Source organism: Mesocricetus auratus, unplaced genomic scaffold, assembly GCF_017639785.1.
Source record: "Mesocricetus auratus isolate SY011 unplaced genomic scaffold, BCM_Maur_2.0 Super-Scaffold_15014, whole genome shotgun sequence".
Taxonomy (NCBI): domain Eukaryota; kingdom Metazoa; phylum Chordata; class Mammalia; order Rodentia; family Cricetidae; genus Mesocricetus; species Mesocricetus auratus.
In genome coordinates this window covers 52,554,274-52,565,392 of record NW_024429186.1, presented here as the reverse complement: position 1 = coordinate 52,565,392, position 11,119 = coordinate 52,554,274, and the positions used below count along the sequence as shown (strand labels likewise).

Sequence of the window (11,119 nt, the reverse complement as noted above, 5' to 3'; positions counted from 1 at the left end):
TCTTCCTTTAAATGCCATTTCATTTTTATGTTGCACAACTGGTAGCCTTCAAGTATTGTTTTGCATAAGGACCTTCCATATTCTTTTAGAAAATATCTCAGTAGTTTGAACTAACACAGAAATGTAAAAGATCTCTCTTCAGTCACACCTCTGAATTTCAGGTTGCTGCTTGATACCCATGCTGGGGTATATCAAAATAGCAAAGTCACCATGTCTAACAAAAATCATTTTAAATTTTGTGAATGTTCCAAATTTAACATTATTAATACTTAATCAAGAAATTTAAAACAGATATTACTCAATCTTTAAGTATATATAAATGTATGTCAATTAAGCACATTACATATACAAAAGGTTTTCTCACACTCTTACTCCTTTACAGCCTACAGGCATCTTTGACCCTGTGTCCTCAGCAATTTTCTAATATTTTCTGCCTAAAACACTGTTTTTATCTTTGTGAATTATTATTTTAGTAAAGAAATATAACAAGTAAACAAATAGGTACAATGTTTCTGTAGATATTAAAATAGCTGATATGAAGATATTTCTAAAGCTGGAATAGTTTCCATCTTCCTTCCTATGCTCCTAGCCTCTATCTCTCTTCCCTTCCTCCACTTCATTATTGCACTTTTTCTTTCACTTTCATAGTCCCAGACAGCAGCTCCACATCTCAAATCACGTGACAATATCCCCACTCTCCCATTGCTTCCATGGGTCATTCTGTTGACTATGGTTCACTAGGAGGAAAGTGATGATGTCTTCCTATGTTCATCATTACACAGGTAGCATTAAGCAGTTATTGAAACAGACTGGAAAGTCAATAAAATTTTACTGAGTATGTTTTAGCATTATACTACATTTTTACCATGGTAAATTCAAAATACTTGCTATGTTCAGTGTTTAAGAGAGTAAAACACTGTAAGGCAGATAGTAGACTCAATGATAAGTTACAAAAGAAGTATTTAGAGCAAATTTTTGACGATGTGAATCACTGACTATCTAACAACTTTCTAACTGGCTTTTTCCAGTCCATTTTATTGCATTATTCTCTTGACATCTACCAGAAAATTAACTTCTATAACTCTTTTTTTGGTCAACAGAACTCTGTGTGCTTTTCCTTTTTTGATAGTACAGAATTCTCTCAGCAAGAGTTAATGGTCCCTTTATTTTTGTCCTTTATAAAGCTAATTAGTGACAAAATTATAATGCTTCTAGAGATGAAAGAATCATATGAACATTCTTTTCACAGGACATTTTACTTTAGCTCATTAATACCATCAAAGGCACACATAAAACATAAAGGCCTATTGTCAAAAGAAGAAAATAACTAACCTCACTAAAATTTAATTGAGAACACATGAATTAAGATACAATTAGCAATCCCATGGCAAACATTTTAGCTACTAATTGGTTTCATTGGGTGGATGTACTGCTCCTGAGGTTATCAGTGTGAAACTTGTGAGTTGCTGCATAAACACTGACATACAACATGAAATCATGACAAAAATTCTATCACATCACAAGTCTTATCAAAATACAACAATAACCTGAACATCAGAAAGCCAAGCTACATGCAATCACAATCACAATTAAATGGATTAATTACAGGCAGCAACAATTTTTATTTGAGTGAAAAATCATGAGATTGGTTGAGGACTACTGAATTTCTCCTTGGTCCCCATGAAATAAAGGTTTTGTGGATAAATCTGAGTGAAAGAAGGCTTGGGATTGCTTATTAATAAAATGCAAAAGAAGAGATATTCTTACATCATTTGGTATCCCAGATTTTATTAAATTATTTTGTTTTCTCCAAAACATTTCTAGTGGAAATAAATAACTAATATGTTGTTTACAATGTGGTTACTCTATAATAAATAGGTGGTTATATTTTAAAGCTATGAGGCCACTTGGCAAACTAATAATTGCAATGTAAGGATACTGTTTTTACCTTGTTGCTGATATGGTCTGTCTATCAAGGCTCCTTTACCAGTTTGTTAAACTACTTTGAAGGCAAAAGAACTTTACTAAAACAGCCATTCTGATCAGGGACTCAGCAGTTGGGTTTAGCTCAGACCCATTCTTGTTCTGGACTGCCTCCTCTGACTCACGCTCATCAGGGGAATTATGAGCTGCCATGAGCTCTACCATATTTTGCTCCTAGGATGTGCCACTTGAAACTGTGAGCCAAGATAATCCCTTCTGTCTTTCAGTGGCTTCTCTTTAACATTTTGTCATATAAGAAAAAAAGTAATTTACACAATTGTCAATCAATATTTACTTTTTATTTGGAGATCTACAAACACTTCAAGCATGGTTTAACACCTCTTGTTGGAGTCAAACTAAACACCATCACTCCTATTTCCATTCCACATGAACTTTGTGCAGCAATTATTTTTACAACTACCGTAGACTGATCTACTGACTAGATGATACTCTGCTCTAGTTTATCATGAACGTGTCCTGTTCAAAATCTGCTTTGAAGAGTGCTATAAGTTTTCTTGTAGTTACTAAAAGGCACTGGGTAGCCAATGGGGGAAAAACAACTTTACTCCACTTATTGATTGATTGTTTCACATGATCATTCCATAATATATTTTCAAACACGTCTGCAGACCAACATTAATGAGCATATACATATGCATGTATACAATATAAGAAACCAATTCTAGAAGATATCTACCAATAAAAAAGAACATTTTATTTATATGTTCAGGTTTTCTCTGGGCCACTAACTGGCTCCCTAAACATGACACAGAGATTTATTACTAGTTATGAATGTTCAGCCTCATCTTGTGCTTGACCAGTAGCTCTCATAACTTAAACTGCTTCTCTTCATCTACATTTTCCCCTTTCTTTCATTCTGCATGTTCTACTTTTCCTGCTTCTTCTGTGTGTCTGGCTGGCTGGAGGCTGCCTGTCTGGCTGGCACCAGGCTTCTCCCTCTCTCTATCATTCTCTCTTTTCAAGCCTAGATTCTTCCCTGTCCTTTTTCTCCTTTCCCCCACCCTGCCTATTCCTCTACTGCCTAGCTATTGGCTATTAAATGTTTTTTTTTTAGACCAATCGGGTGCCTTATGCGGGCAAAGTAACACTTCTTTGCTGTGTTAAACAAATGCAACATAAACAAGTAGAACACATCTTCACATAAAGTGATATTCCACAACAGTTATAACAATAAATTTTCGTGTAATTATTCACTTATTTTATATTCTTTTTTGTTTTTTCTTTCTTTCTTTTTTATTTGAGATAGAGTCTCTCTGTGAAGATGTGTTTACCTTGGAATTCACTCTTTTGTTTTCCTTCAGAGGTGTCACCATGCGGACTTTATTGGATCCACTGTGGACAGACACATATGAAGGTAACATTTGCATATGCACAGTGTAAACAAAGCGTCAAGGCCTCAGCCTGGGCCAGGCAGCTGTGGCTTGTGGAGCATAGGACAGGACTAGAACTCAGAATGTGGCATTCTTTTTGAAAAGGCTTGAAAGACTGCCACAGAGTTGGTGGAGACAATAACGATGTAGATAATGACCATGAGACCACTGAAGATCAGGGAACGATGGTAAGGCTCTTGGCAGTGGAGGCGTAAGCCTGGGCTCCAATCACATTGCCCACCGTCTTCCTGTCCCTGGTCTTCACAGAGTAGGCATAGGCAATGAAACATAGGCAGCAGAAGTTCATGAAGAGTACATTGAACAGGGACCAGACCACATGGTCAGGCACAGGAACATCTCTGGGCATGTTGATCACGGTGGTTCTCACAACAGCTGTGTTGTGCAGTTCCCGCAGCTCAGTCACCCCATATTCCTCTTTGATGGTCTCATAACTTGGAGCATTGTTGGTATAGAAGGCTTGGGAATTATGCCTCCTGGTACTGACTCGAACAATCTCTCCTTCTGGAGGATGGCTGTTGCTATGCTGGAATTCACTCTTGATCAGGCTGGCATCTAATTCAGAGATTACTAGGATTACGGCATGTGCCACAGTATATCAAAGATATATAAAGGAAGTCTAGCACATTTCCAAACCACATAGAACATGTAGTTGTGAGATAGATGGGAACAACTGCATGGGAGTCTGTGTGGGCTCTAGAAAGGGTCTGTTGTTAAACTGATTGCATTATCTGAGTGAGAAAATTTATTCAACTGAATTTTCCTAAATAAAATGAACATTTTAATTTGAAATGCTAGCACATGCAGTGAATCATAAAAGTAGCCATTTTAAATGCCTTGCAATGGTGGTGCATGCCTTTAGTTTCAGCACTTGGGAGGCAGATGCTGGTAAATCTCAGGGATTGAAGCTAGCCATGATTGTTACAGAGAGAAAACCTGTATAGAAAATCTGACAAAGAGGAAATCTTTTATGCTAAGAAAACTCAAAATTAACATGGGGGCCATATTAGAAATGGAAAAGGAATGGTTGTAAGTACAGAAGATACAACGATTTATTTTAAATGTCTAATTATTTAACTAAAAATTAAGTAAACAATTTTCTAGAAAACAAAAAACAACTATCCAAATCAGATTCAATTTGAAAGAGAGTTAGGAAATAGAATGAACAAACTTTTGGAAGTTAACCCACTAAAATGTACCTCGTTCATAAAAGCATTCAATTTCCCCACATAAGTGGAAGTTGTAGTTGGTCAACTCTTACCAAAATCTACCCTTTGCCCATATTCACCGATGATAATTCTTAGAAATCCAGTATCCCAAGCCTCTCTACTAAATTAGCAATAGCACAATTTTTAAGTATTCAAGAACCAGAAGTCAATAGATTTCCAAACACTGACAACCATGAAGTAGTTCTGATACTGTGAGCATTCAACACAAACTTCACATTAAAATGTTCTTCCCTTTTCTGTTCCAACAGACCCAAGAGGAACCAGACCCTTGTCTTATCTTGAGTAGAAATGGTACCCCTAATCACATTGTGTTTGTAACAGTTTTCTTTAGTTCACTGAACACCAGCATCTGATATTCAAAATCTATTTTTGTATAGATCATGTCAAAATGTGTGATTTCTTTGAAGTATATAAGGATTCAAGAAGCAAGAATGAGTTCTCAGAAATCCAGATGAATGCCTGGACTTTCTTCCCCCATTACCCTCTCCAGTTTTCAGTAATAAATGGGGATTACAAATAATCTTGCTAGATGTGTAACAATTAACATAAAAATATATTTTACACGTAGCTATTCCTCTTATCATGAGTCATACCCTTAAGCCATACAACTTGATTATGGCCACTATACTCATGTTTTCATTAATTTTCCCTTATTTAAGTCATAGAATGATGAGAACCCCCTTCTGCATAGATATCATTGACTTTAATTGAGAAATTACTTATCAGACTACATACAAAGAGTATATCATTAAACTTTATTTTCCCCTAGGAATGTCTTCCTCTGTCTCTGGTTCTATTTAGTAATATGAAAAACATATCAATCCTGGTGTGTAAAAATATAGTCAGTCCTCTTGGATATCTGGAAGGATATATAAGAGAGTTAGCACTTACTAATTTCACTACATACATAGACCTAATATTTTCTCACAGGCAGTATGTATAATGAATATGCATAGTTTTTACAAAGTGTAAAATCAGTGGGATATCTTTAATAACTCTCTATAAATCAACTTCATACAGGCACAGAACAAGGCATTGCCTGTTCTTCTAAGATATAACTTCCAACCATGAATTTATTCACCACTCAAATTATAAATATAATTTACTATTCTTGAAATTCTAGAATCTATAAATAACACATATGCTATTCCTACTAGTAAGTTAAATAATTCACTTTCTTTTAATTAATTAATTAATTAAGTTAGTTAGTTAGTTAGTTATTTGGTTTTTCAGACAGGGTTTCTCTGTGGTTTTGGAGACTGTCCTGGAACTAGCTCTGGTACACCAAGCTGGTCTCGAACTCACAGAGACTCACCTGCCTCCAGAGCGTTGGGAATAAAGGTGTGTGACACCGATATCAGCTTACATTCTTTTAACTTCTATAAGAGATAATAATCTATAACATGTGAATTCTCTGCCTTAGCACTAAGCATGGGCTTCTGGGTTTTTCATATTTTCCTGTGTAACTGTTCTTTTTAGTAAGTGATACACTTACATTGGAGATGAACTTATCTTTTCTTCAGAGAATGAATCTACTAACTTGAGAGGCTGGGAAATGAAAGTGGTAAAGTAGCTGCCATGTCACACAGCTTTGTGTCTGTCTTTCATTAACTGATAACTCACATCATTCAGATTCTCCATTGTATTCTCTCAATTACATTCTACTACTTATCCAATCACTCCTGAATCTGACTCAACACTTCAATTTTAATGAAAATTGGCTTTTCATTTGAAACTAGTGTGCACTCTTCCTTTCTGTCTGATCAATGTATCATATATCATATGAAGTGTATTAACAGTAGAGAGTGACAATGTCTTTATAGTTAGGCAACTGCAACGAGAGGCTGATAAAGCGTTAAAATACATTTTTAAATTATAAAACTCTTATCCAAAATTTAGCTCAGAATTATTATAAATTAAGAATTCTGACAGAAGTCATGATTCCTAACCCAATCAAATTTAAATCATTAAGAGGAAAACCAGGGAAACTGGAGAAAATGCAGGCTAACTTTGGAGATGTATGCTGAATGAAACAATGGTTCATGTGTTTTATGCCTCATATTTCTGGTAAATTACATTCTAATGTAATCACTAATGACAGTGGAACAAAATGATACTATATAATAATAATGGCTATTCCAAGACACTTCTACCACAGATTTAAATGCACATACAAAGCAGCAATCTGTTTCATTCAAGCTTATAAATAAATGGATTCATTTTTCTAAAGTGAGTTGAATTCTGTATAAAAAGAAAATCAGTTTAGTGGTATGAGCCACCTTATTAAGATTTTGACACAATATTTAGATAAAATTAAACAAAACACTTTGGAAGTTATACAAGTTGTGTGTGTGTGTGTGCACATCTGTGTTTGTGTTTCTAACTTGATTAGGCCTTGTGCTTATGATTTTACACATCTTTTCTATGCATGCCTATACTGCGTCAAAATAATATTACCATAAACCCTAATAGCATTTTAACAGTATCAAACAAATATTAAATAGGAATAATCATATATATCCATGAGAATAATCAGGTATACTATATTAAAACAGATTAGGTAAATTATATGATACTACCACTAGAAGAATATTTTGCACATTACTGCTGACATGACCCAGTAAAGAATCATAGTTTATATTCTATAAAAATTCAAATTGTTTTTTAATATTTCTTCCTTTTTTACTTAAATTAGAAACAAGTTTGTTTTACATGTCAATCCCAGTGGCCTTTCCTGCCCCTCCTAACCTGCCCCCAACTAAACCCCTATCCATCCCCCTTTCTGTTCCACTATTGCTTAGACTGTTACTTGGTGTCATCCTTGTGGATTTCTAGAAATTTTCCTAGTGCCAAATTTCTCTTTAAACTTACAATGGCTGCCTCTATTATGGTATCTCTTATCTTGCTCACTTCTATTATTCCCCCTACTCAATCTTCCTGCTCCCTCTTCTCCTCTCCCCTCCTCTTCTCCCCTTCTCTTTCTCCTAGCTCCTTCTCCCCTCCTGCCATGTTCCCAATTTGCTCAGGAGATCTTGTTCCTTTCCCCTGCTTAAGGGGGTGGAGCATTTATGTCTCTCTTAGGGTCCTCCTTGATTCCTCGTTTCTATAGTGGTGTGGATTGTAGGATGAAAATCCTTTGCTCTATGTCTAAAATCCATATATGAGAGAGTACATATCATGTTTGTCTTTTTGTGACTGGGTTACCTCACTCATGATGGTTTCTTCTAGTTCCATTCATTTGCCTGAAAATTTCAAGATTTTTCCACTGAGTAGTACTCCATTGTATAAATATATTACATTTTCTCTATCCACTCTTCAGTTGAGGGGCATCTAGGTTTCTTTCAGGTTTTGGCTATTAAAAATAGTGCTGCTATGAAAATAGTTGAATAGATGTCCTTGTTGTATAAATGTGCATCTTTTGGGTATGTGCCTAAGAGTGGAATTACTGGATCCTCAGGTAGACTGATTCCCATATTCCTGAGGAGTCTCCATACAGATTTTCAAAATTGCTGTATAAGTTGTCACTCCCACCAGCAGTGGAGAAGTGTTCGCCTTTCTCCACATCTTCTCTAGCATAAACTGTCCTTGGTGTTTTTTATTTTAGCCATTCCGACAGGAATATGATGGCATCTGAGTTGTTTTGATTTGCATTTCCCTGTTGGCTAAGGATGCTGAGCAATTTCTTAAGTGTCTATCAGCCATTTGAGACTCCTCTATTGTGAATTCTCTATGTAGTTCTGTACCCCAATTTTTAACTGGATTATTGTGGTGTTTTGTAATCTAGCTTCCTGGGGTCTTTGTAAAATTTGTAGATCAGACCTCTGTCAGATATGGGGTTGGTGAATATCTATTTCCATTCTGTGGACTGATGTTCGTTTTGTTGACTGTGTCCTTTGCCTTACAGAAGCTTCTCAGTTTCAGGAAGTTCATTTGTTAATTGTCAGTCTCAGTGAATGTGCTACAGGCTTTATGTTCAGGAAGTAGTCTCCTGTACCAATATTTCAAAGGCAAGTCCCACTTTCTCTTGCTAGGTTCTGCATTCTTCTACATGCCAGCATCCAGTTATGCCAGAACCATTTGTTGAAGATGCTTTCTTTTTTCTATTGTAGAATCGTAGATTCCTTGTAAACAATCAGGTGTTCTTAGTTTTGTGGGTGAATATCAGAGTTTTCAATTCAATTCTATTTTTGGGCAATACCAAGCCGTTTACTAAACTATAGCTTTATAACAGGGATGGTGATGCCTCCAGAAGTTCCTTTATTGTGCGGGATTGTTTTGTCTATCCTGGGTCTTTTGTTTTTCCATATAATGTTGATTACTGTTCTTTCAAGATCTATGAAGAATTGTGCCAGTATTTTAATGGGGATTGCACTGAATCTGTAGATTGCTTTTGGCAAGATTGCCATTTTTACTATGTTAATCCTACTTATCCAAGAGAAAGGGAGATCTTCCCATTTTCTGTTATCTTCTTTATTTTCTTTCTTTAAATGCTTAAACTTCTTGCCATACAGGTCTTTCAATTGCTAGGTTAACTTTACCCCCAAGATATTTTATGTTGTTTGTGGCTTTTTGTAAAGAGTGATATTTCTCTGATTTCTTTCTCGGCATATTTATTTGCTGGCACTGCTTATCAACTGTAGGAGTTCCTGTAGAGTTTTTTGGGTCACTAATGTAAAATATCATATCATCTGCAAATAGTGAAATTTTGACTTCTTCCTTTCCTATTTGTATCCTCTTGATATACTTCTGTTGTCTTATTGCTCTAGCTAGAAATCTAAGTAAAATATTGAAGACATGTGGAGAGAGTTGACACCCTTATCTTTTTCCTGATTTTAGAGGGATTGCATTTAGTTTCTCTCCATTTAGTTGGATGTTGGCTGTTGGTTAACTTTATATTGCTTTTATTATCTTAGGGTGTATTCCTCTTATCCCTGATCTCTCTAGGACCTTTATCATGAAGGGATGTTGGATTTTGCCATCATCTAGTGAGATGATCATGTTTATGTGGTGGATTACAATGATAGATTTTCTTATGTTGATCCATCCCTTCATCCTTGAGATGAAGCCTACTTGATCATGATGGATGATTTTTCTCTTGTATTCTTTGATTCAATTTTCCAGTTTTTTATTGAGTACCTTTGAATCAATATTCATGAGGGATATTAGTCTGTAGTTCTCTTTCTAGTTGTGTCTTTTTGTGGCTTGGGGATCAAGGTTATTGAATCATTGGAAAAAGAGTTTGGCAATGACCCTTCTGCTTCTATTGCGTGGAATACTTTGAGAAGAATAGGTATAAGCTATTCTTTGAATTTCTGGTAGAACTCTGCATTGAAACCATCTAGACCTAGGTTTTTTTTTTCATAGGGAGACTTTTGATTACTGCTTATTATTTCACAAGGAGTTATAGATCTATTTAAATTGCTTATCTGTTCTTCATTTAATTTTGATAATTGGTGTCTATCCAGAAAATTGTTCATTTGCTTTAGATTTTTGAACTTTGTGGAGTACAGGTTTTCAAAGCGTGACCTGATGATTCTCTGGATTTTCTCAGTGAGAAGAGGTATTTTTTTTGTGTCTTTGGATGGAATGGAAGGTTCCTTTGTTTCTATTTCCAGAATTCCCTCATTCTGTTTTATCTTTCATGTTTCTATTTCAGGTATCAAGTCTTGCACTTGTTGGCATTGTTTCCTTCACTTGTTTGATCATTTTTTTCTTGTCTTTCTTTGCATTCTTTAAGGAATTTGTTCATTCCTTGAATTTTTTGGTTTGACTTTTCCTCCATTTCCTTTTTTCCCTCAATATGATTTTATTTAAATTAGAAACATGAATGTTTCACATGTCAGTCCCAGCTCCCTCTCCCACCCCTCCTACCTTGTCCCTCCACCAGCCCCAACCCTCCTTGAGGGGGATCTCTAACGTCTGTCATTTCATCCTGGGAAGGAAATAGGGCCTTCCCCATGTGTCCAGGCTGAGAGAGCATCCCTCTATTTGGAATGGGCTCCAAAAACTCATTCATAAACCATGGTGAACACTGATCTACTATCCAAGGCCCCAGTGATTTCTGTGACCTCCTCCCTGGCACTACATTCATGGAGACTGGATCAGTCTCCTTTTGGCCTCTCAGCCATCAGTCTGGGATTCAAGAGCTCCCCCTTATCTGGTCAGCTGTTCTTTTTGTTTGTTTGATTTTTTCTTTCATTTCTTTAAGGGATTTTCTAGTTTCTTCTTTGAGGGTCTCTAATATCTTCATAAAATTGTTTTTAATGTCCTTTACCTCTGCTTTATTTGTGTTGGGGTATTCAGGTCTTGCTGATGTAGGGGCTCTAGATTCTGTTGGTGTCATATTTGTCCTTCTGTTGTTGAATTTGCTCTTATAATGTCATCTTCCCACCCCTTCTTCGAGTGAGTGCAGGTGTGGTCTCTCCATCTCCTCTTATCTCCCAGTGGTGGAGGTGGGCCAAGACTTCAGTGTTTGCAACTATGAATGTTTCAGTCTCT

At 36.0% G+C, this 11,119-nt stretch overlaps 1 pseudogene; it reads right to left on the bottom strand.

Annotated features, from left to right (window-relative positions):
- Positions 1–3,445: 3,445 nt before the first annotated feature.
- Positions 3,446–10,580, bottom strand: LOC101843682 (annotated as a pseudogene).
- Between the last annotated feature and the right edge of the window lie 539 nt (positions 10,581–11,119).